The sequence below is a fragment of the Fringilla coelebs genome, assembly GCF_963513975.1.
Source record: "Fringilla coelebs genome assembly, chromosome: 19".
Classification (NCBI taxonomy): Eukaryota; Metazoa; Chordata; class Aves; order Passeriformes; family Fringillidae; genus Fringilla; species Fringilla coelebs.
In genome coordinates this window covers 9,897,831-9,906,912 of record NC_140045.1, presented here as the reverse complement: position 1 = coordinate 9,906,912, position 9,082 = coordinate 9,897,831, and positions in this window count along the sequence as shown.

Genomic DNA, 9,082 nt, shown 5'->3' with positions numbered 1-9,082 from the left:
TGGCTCCTGGGGAAAGATCCCTTGGAGCTGAGCTGGCTCTGCATCCAGAGCCCCCTGACCCTGCAGACCTTGGCAGGGTGCTGAGCCTGCTGCAGTCTGGGGAGCTTTTAATGGGGCTTAATTCCACCTGGAGGGAGGATCCCAGGGCCTTTGCACTTCCCCTCTGCTTATCAGTTGGCAAAGATAAGGCAAAGCAAAACAAGGTTTGAGGACTCAGTAATTTTAGACTCCAGAGTATCAAGTGCCCTGTTATCCCAGTGGTGAGGCAGTTTTTTCAAGTAGGCTGTTCTGAGGCTCTGGAGATTCACTTTGGCTTGTGGAGTATGAAAACTGCTCCACAAGGGGGGAAAGGGCTGGAATGGGAATTATATGAGGATGTGCTGGCCTTGGTGTCTGCAAGGCAAACAGAGGCTGATGAGTGTGTGCAGCCAGGCTCTGATCCCTCCCAGGGTGGTGTGGGGGCCCTGATTTCATGCTCCAGTGCTCTCCATGGCTTTGGAGACACTCAGAAGGGTTTCCCTGTGGCTGAGGTCAGCTCAAGTGTTGCAGGCTCAGTCTCCAGCTGCAAAGACCAGGAATCCTTTGTAAGCCTTGGCCTGGGCTGCCTGGACCTGCTGGTCCTGTTGCCAAACAAGCAGCATCTGCAGAGAGCAGAGCATCCCTCATGGGTGCACAGGGCTCCCTGGGGATGGGGTGGTGGGAGCTGCTGGTGAGATGGGCCTTGGTTTTATTGGGTGTAAATATGGGTCATTGTGAGCAGAGGCCTTACAGGGTGAGGAGATGCACAAACTGCTTTTCCATAGGTATTTTATAAACACTTTTAGGCTGTTTCCAGGTGCCAAACAATTGGAGACCAAACCCCAACCCCCTCTCTGCATCTGTGCTCACTGCTTGTTCCTGTGTTTCTCTTCCTACTTCCCAATGGTTAAATTTGGTGTAAAGGTCTTTCCCTTGCTCTGCTGTGGCACCCACTACTCTACAGAGTCATTTAGGACCTTAAAAGTGGAATTTCCCCTGCAGTGTCTGGCCAGAAGCAGCTCTGGGTGTGTGATGACACGGGAGGTTTGTGTAGCGCTTTGATTTTGTTGCATCACATCCCAGGGAGAAGAGTTCAAGAATGAAGAAGTTCAAAAGCAAGGAGGTGAAATGGAAGGAAAACTGGTCCAAAGGAATGGTGAGCAGAGGTGCTCAGGAGGGAGAGGCACAGGGGAGGCAAGTTCATTGTCATCCAAGAATGCAAATGGTCTTCACAGGTAACAGGAAATCATTTATGGGCCGTGTTCACCTGCCATCCTCTCTGTAAAAACCCAGCAGAGAGCTGATAAGGACAGCACCCATCCTCCAGCCTCTGCCAGCCTCTCAGGAAAGGTGAGCCCAGGATGGTTCTGAAATCTTCCTGCCCTGAAAAGTTCTGTGCTCCCGAGGTCCCCATGGCAGCTGTGCCTGCTACCTGTCCCTGCAGGCAACCACTCAGCTGGGTGAGCAGCAAGAGGCAGCTGCTCTTGTGTGACTGCCCTGGAAAACCAGGAATCTGCATCCTGGCTCAGCTCCCAGCCACAGGGAGAAATCCGGCTCTGGAAAACGAATGAAATGATTGTGCTTTCCCATACCACCTCCTGTTGTGTCTGCAGCCTTGCAGGAGCAGCCAGCCCCAGGTCTATTCCCCCAGGAGATGTGTCTGAGCTCCCAAAGAGAGCTGGAGCCCAGCTGGGAATGAGCCTGGGCAAGGCACAGGCTGCTCTGGGGTTGGCTTTGCAGCTCTGGTTCAGGGGCAGCATTTCCAGGCTGGAACACTTGGGATGAAGAGGAGCTGCCCTGCCCCAGCGTGGGGACAGCAGCTCTGCCAGCTTGGCAGGAGGAGCCTGATCCCCATTGCAGCACAGAGTGATCCTGCTGGAGATGGAGCTGGGATGGGGCTGCCAGCCTGGGGTGCTCTGGAGGAGGGGACCCTTGGCTCTCAGGATGGCTCCCAGGCCTGTGCCCAGGTCTCCAGCTGCACTGGGGCAGGTGGGTCCTGCCCAGCTCCCAGTGCCAGGTGCAGCTGTGGGGGTGGCTGTGCTGCAGAACTGGTTGAACTGGTCTCCCTGCCTGTTGCTTCTTGCAGGGTCTGGGTTAACCACTGTGCTCTGCCCTGGCACGGCTGGGCCAGTCTGGGCAAAACCCACGGGGATCTGGAGCGAGCTGGGTTCAGTCCAGCAGTTCCTGTCACCAGTGCCAGGGTCTGCCATAATCCCCTGAGGATTCCTGCAGCGACTTCCCCTTCCCCTGAGCGGATCCTGGTGTCCATCACAGAGCAGGGGAGGCCGAGCTGGCAGCAGCAGAACATTCCTTGGGTGCCACAGGTGCTGGGCAGCAGCAGAAACTTCTGGGCTGGTGCTGTGCCAGGGCTGCTGGGCTGGCAGGACCCACACCCCAGAGCCATCCTCTGGCTTCCCCTGCCAGCCTTTTCTCCTGAGGCTGGGATGGGGCTTTGCTGAGGGCTGGGCAAGCCCTGCTTCTCCTGGGATGAGCAGGCAGCCAGGAGCTGCCCCTGGCATGGACTCTGTCCTCCTCCCCTGTCTGGCTGAGGGAGGGAGAGGCAGCTGGAGGCAGGCTGGGAGCTCAGCATCACTCCTGTTTGGGGCTCAGGAGCTGGCCTGGCTTCCCAGCTGGCACCTCACATGGTCTGTGAGCAGCCAGGTGCCCTGCCAAGGAGGCTGCTCTCCTGGCAGAGATGATCCTCTGTTTGTCTGTCCTGTCTGTGTGGCTGCTGCTGCCTGCCAGGGCGTGTGTCTGTGTGTGCACAGGCTGACAGCAGGGACCATTGCCTCTGGAATGCTCTGTCGTGCGAGGGATCCTCGCAGGCAGGGACACGGGGGAAGGATCCCAGCAGTGTCTGGGTACACAGAGCAGAGGAAGGTGCTGGGCTGGAGCTGTGCAGGGGAGGAGCTCAGCCGGGGCTCCGGGCTGCTCCAGGTGATGGATGGCTGAGGAAGAGGCTGTCCAGAGGGCTGTGTTGGTATGTGCTGGGTTTACTTTTGGTGCTAATCCTTAGAACTTCCGCCACGTGCCAGGGGCTGTTTTCCAGCAGTTGATCTTGTCCAATTTAGTTTCCAGTGACAGGGAATGAATCCCCTCCTGGCCCATGCAAACAGCAGCCCCCCACAGAAGAGCTTGTCCCATGCTCCTGTTTTGTGTGGGCACAAAATCAGGTCTGTGTGGAATCAAATGCTTTCATCTCTGGCAAGGCTTTGGGTCACTCAGAGCCTTTGACTGCCAATGACAGGGACTGGCTCTGGTCTGGGGGCCCTCCTGGGTCCTCCAGCAGCTCTGGTCACAGTGCATCACTGCTGGCATCAGTGGGATGTCAATGGCAAAGGGGTGATCTCTCAGCAACCACTTTCCATCCTGTCTGTGTCTTTCTCTCTCTCCTGAGACAAGTGTGATTTAAATTTAAAGAGGACAAAGAGGTGATGCAGGAAGGGACAGTGGATCCTGGGCCTTTTCCTCTGGTCCTGGGTTGTCCTTGGACCTCACAAAACAGGTGAAGAACAGCCACAAATCTGTGGGGGTTTTTGGCATCGCTGGTGTCTCGCTGGTGTTTATGTGGGGGCTGTGAGCCCCACCTTCTCCTGTGCCCTCCATCTTCTGCCCTCCCTCCCTGATCCTGCACTGGGTAAGATCCTGTGTTGCTGTGGGATCTGTGCTGGATCAGCCTGAACCACAGGGTTCCAGGTTTGTGGGGACCTTTGAACTTGGCTTTGTCTGAAAGCAGCCCTGGTGTGGCTAGGGAGAGCCCTGGGGCTGGGCAGCCCCTCTGGGCAGCTCAGCCTGGATGGGCACCCCCAGGAGCCACAGAGATGCCAGGGTGCTTCTGGGCTCAGTGGGAACCACTTGGGACTCAGAAGGAGAGGGGAAAGAGCTGCCCAGAGGCAAAGCTTGGTCTGGTGTAGCCAGGGTGGCTGGGCAGAGCCTCAGACCCAGATCTTTGGGGTTTGTCCCAAGTGAATCCTGGTGGCTGGGGCTCCTGGGATGCTGTGTGGAGCTGCTAACCTCCTCTCTGCCCTGAGCCCTGAGAGTGTTCCTGGGAGCCAGGGCTACCTTGTGCTGAGTCTGGGCCAAAAGTTTGCTGAACTGAGAATTGTTCTGAGAAAATGTTGGACTGAATGAAATGCTGGACTAAAAATGTTCTGAGAGTTGCTGATTCCCAAACTGTTGCTGCCACCTCGGAAAACGCTTGGTTGGCTTTGTCCGTGGGGATTCTGCTGTTCTGTAGCATTTTAAACAGATGCTTGCAAGGATGCTTTAAAGGAGATGCTTCGGTGGCTGCAGTGTCGTTCCCAGGCTTTTCCTGCCTGCAAAGTGCTCTCTGTCCCTCTGCTGGGAAGCTGCTGCTCGGCTGGGGCTGTGGGAGCCCGAATACTCTCCGAGCCAGGGCGAGGTCCCGTTCTCCCTCTGGGGCTCTGCTCTTTCCACCCTAAACTGGTTTTTCGAGTCATTTTTTCAGAGGTGCCTCCATCTCCGCTGCTGCTCACCTGCGTTCGGGGAGGAGCCTCGCAGGAGCTGCTCTTTATGCGCCGCCGAGTGCCGTCCTTCCATCCCGACACAGCGGAGCAGGGAGCAGGGAGCCACCAGAGCCGTGCGGAGCCCGGGACAGCAGCTGGGACCTGGCCAACATGTTCAAGGGGGTGGGCAAAAGCTCCCCGAGCAGAAGTTCCCCCAGCAGAGGTTCCCCTGTCAAACCGAGCAAGTAAGTGTGACCCCGGTCTGTGTCAGTGTGACCTCTCTGTGTGTCAGTGCTATGTGACCCCTCTGTGTGTCAGTGTGACCCCTCTGTGTGTCAGTGTGACCCCTGTCTGTGTCAGTGTGACCCTTCTGTGTCAGTACTGTGACACCCCTCTCTGTGTCAGTGCTGTGTGACCCCTGTCTGTGTCAGTGTGACCCCTGTCTGTGTCAGTGTGACCCCTCTCTGTGTCAGTGCTGTGTGACCCTGGGGGATGACAAGGGGTGGGTGATCTGTGGCTTTTAAGCCACCCCAAGTGCCATCCCCCTGTGGAGCAGCAGAAGGTTGGGGTTTGCTGGGAGCTGATACCAGAATGTGCTGCCTGGCTGCTGTCCTGGTCTCTGGTGGGCTTCGTGTTCCCCCCCAGCAGTGTCTGCAGCCCCTGGGATGTGCTCAGAGCTGTGGACATTGAGCAGGGAGGTGTAAAAAAGCCCTTTTTGGGCAGGCAGGAGCAGGATGAAAGCAGCCTCTGTGCTTGGGTGGAGCGGGGTGTGCTTGGGGCTGAAGCAGATCCCAGGCTGGGTCTGAGATCCTGGGATTCCCTGGCTGTGTGAGGCTCTGGGATGCTGCCCTGGATCCCTGGAGAAGGTTGCTGAGCCTGCTGCTGCTCAGGGGGTGGACATGAAGGGATGGGTTTGCTGGTGGCTGCTCTAACCCAGTCTGGGACAGGCCAGGTCTCGTGGCTGAGTTTGCCTCTTTCAGGCCTGCTTGGAGCACCCTGCTCTGATGGAAGGTGTCCCTGGCCATATCTTTAAGGTCCCTTCCACCCAAACCATTCTGTGATTTTATGAAAAGTTCACTCAGTGCTGAGGGAATGAGATGTGTGATGCTTCCCAAGGATCAGGGACTCCTCTGGGAGAGAGCACTCCTGCAGGGACATCTCAGCCCTCCCTCCAGCTGCTCTTGTTAAATCCGGATTATTTTCCACCTTCCTCAGCAATTTTGCATGTTGCAGGGTTGGATGATTCCATGGGAATTCTCTGCCCTGCCATGGCTGGAAGCTGAGGAAGCAGCCAGGGGTGTTTGCTGAGGAAAGGAGACATGCAGGGTGAAGGGGGTGCTGGCCACATCTCCTGGAGCCACCAGCAGCACTCCAGGACAGTCTGTGCGTCTGTGTGTGGGGACACCTGGGGGGTCACAACACGGTGCTGGCCCCCAAATGTGCTGTTTTGGGGCCAAACCCCAGGTCAGCCAGCAGCCACTGAGGAGGGGGAGCTGGGCAGAGCTGCAGGGCCTGGGGACAAGGTGATCCCCCAAAGGCTGGGGCTGCCTGGGGGGATGTCAGGAGCTGGACCCCTGCCATGGGAAGCTCCAGTAGAGCTGAGCATGCACAAACTCATCTCAAAGGCAGCTCTGGGGGCTCTCTGAACACCCAGCTTTGCCTGGGGCCTGGCTGCAGTGAGGCACCTCCCCAGCAGCCCCGGAGCTGTGTCAGGCTCTGCTTTATTCAGCCTCACTAATGCAATCTCTGCACCTCCCCAGCCAGCTCCCAGAGCAGGCTGGGGGTTTCTCAGGAGCCTGCAGAGGGTTTGGGCAGGCTCTGCCCCAGCATGAACCTCTCAGAATAACTGGAGCTGCATCCCAGCAAGACCTCACAGCTCTTCCCCTGCAGGATGGAGGCTGGAGCCAGGAGCACAGCAATTCCTGAGCTGTGCTTGTTTCAGGAGGCACCAAACATCAGACACAGCCTCATTCGCTTGGCCATGGCCTGGGGCTGGGTCAGTGCCCAAAGTAGCTGAGAAAATGAAGGTGGATGAGTTGTCTTGGGAGCAGCCACCAGCACACCCTCTGCAGATGGCCCCAAGAAAATGTTGGTGGCCCACAGCTTCTCTTGGTGGCCCCAAGGCCAGAGCCTCAGCAGCAGCTGCGTTTGCCTGTCTCTGGGGTTCATAATGAGCAGCTGGACCCCCACAGAGGGCTCTTGGTCCCTGGGGCTGTGGTGTTGAGCCTCCTGTCAGGGCCCTTTGCTGTCTCACCGTGGTGGGTGCACCCCAGGGAGGCATCAGCAGCACAGGCTTGTGCCCGAGGAGCTTGGATGTGCCCTGCTCCAGGTGGAGGCACTGCAGGGCTGAAAGGGAAACTCTTGGGAAGGTGGAATTGGATTGGATCTGGCTGGACTGGGTGTGATTCTGACAAAGGACGTGCATGGCAAGTCATCTCCTGGGATTTAAGTGTCTGCTGGGATTGCTGCTTTTCCCACCATCTCCCTCTGCTGCTGCCATCAGTCTGGAGCAGTGTGGGGACAGGCAGGGGGTCAGGTACTCACCCAGAACTGGCAGGGGTCAGGTGCTAACCCAGACCTGGCAGGGCTGAGGGGTGCTGTGCCAGGATCTGCTGGCAAACCAAAATTTGTGATCAAAAGTGTCAGGACTTCTGCATTTGTTGGGGAGAACAGACCCAGCTTTGGGCTCTTTTCACCCCATGAGGAAGGGACAGAGGGGTTGGGGACTGCCATGGGTGCAGCTGTGGTGCTGCCCAAAGTGCCCTGGCAGGGGTGACCAGGAGTGGGGGACAGTCCTGCTGCTGCTGGGAGACACCATCCCTCCTGTGCAGCTGGACTGTCCAGGAGGCAGAAAGTGGTAGGAGAAATGAAGCAATTAATAATGCTAATAATAGTGCTGTGCCTCTCCTAGGCAGGAGATGGCCCTGGGGAGGAGGCTGCCCTGGCTGCTCAGGAGGAGGAGCAGGAGGAGCTTTGCCCAGCTTGCCCTCAGCCATCCTGGGCCTGTGGCTGTACCGTGCTCTGTGTGTGGGGCTGGACACAAATTTCGGGGGGCTGAGGGGTGTCCAACATGAGCTTGTGGCTGCCTGTATCCCACCTGATGCCAGGCTGCCTCTCCACAGCCCAGGTGTCAGCATGTCCATCTGAAATGCAGGGCCCAGCTCTGGCTGAGTGAGAGCTCCTGCCCAGGGGCAGCAGGGAGGGACAGGGGGACACCCCGAGAAGGGACAGGGATGCATCCATGGGCTGTGTGGGGGGGTGTTTGCACAGAGTCCTCTCAGCACACCCCTGCTGCTCCTGAGATGATGTTCTCCAGGAATCATCCTCCCTTCCCTGAAAACCAGGCTGTTGGCAGCATCATCCTGGTCTCCAGCCTCAGGTGCTCTGTGCAGCACAGGCTGGGATGGGCTGAGTCCCTGTGACCACGAGGTTGCTGACATCTTTTCTGGCCATAAATTTGTCGTGGCTCAGCCTAAACAAAGCATGTTCCTGTGCCCAACCTTAGGAACCAAGGGATGGAGCGCCCCAGTGTTTCCTTCAACCAGAAGGGGAGTGCCAGCAGGAATAAACAGGATTTTGTTGGTGATCTACCATCCCGGGGAGGATGGATCCTCACTTCTCCCCTCTTGGAGCAGCACAGGGTTATCCACAGCCACATGAGGAACTGGGATGGGCTCAAACAGGACACCCCATCCACATCTTTAGGCAGGAGCTGCATTCAGGCAGAGCTCCTGGGGGGAAGATGCTGTTCCCGGGCTCTGGGAGAGGCTCCGGCCCCGGGCCCAGCCCAGCCCGTGACTCACATCTCCTCCCTGCGCAGAGAGCCCTGGCAGGAAATTTGGGTGGTGCTCAAGTATTTGCTCATGGGACACCACCTCATTCCAGGCGTGTCAGGGATGAGTGGGAGGTTGTGTAACCTCCTGGGGAGGGGGGACCTCCGAGAGCTCCAGCCTGCTGCACGCTCGGGCTCGCAGGGACCGAGCCCTGTGCTGCTCCCACCCACCCTGTGCATCTCCCTGGGCACTGCAGGTTACGCCGGGAAAGGGCACGGGTGGAGTAGCAGGGATGATTAACGGGATTAAACACGGGCTGTAGCAGGGAATGATGCTTTGGTGGTCATGGATGAGCTGCTTGGGCTCCACAGTCCCTGGAATTAGACGCGGGGAGCGGCGCTGCCCAGCTCAGCCCCGAGCTGATGAGCACTGCGGGCATGGCCGGGACATGCTGCCAGCCCCAAACTGGGGGCAGATGAGAGCCTGGGAAATTAAACACAAGGGAGGGGCTGGGGAAAGGGAACAGGAGGACGCTGTGAGCAGGAGCTGGGGCTGTGCCCCCTCTGGAGCCACATCAGTGTGCCGTGCTCAGCGGGGGCTGAGCTCACTTCGAACGGGAGCTGTGGCACCCGAGTGCTTGGCTTGGGATGACCATAGCAATCCCTGGCATGTTACAGTCACTTGGGGCTGTAATAAATGAACATCCCAGCACCAGTTCCAGCCTTTGGAATGAACTGTGGGACAGCTGGAGCCACAGCTGAAGCAATGACAGAGCCATTAAGGGAATCATTTCCCCCATCCTTTGTGGGTTCAGGGTCTTGGAAG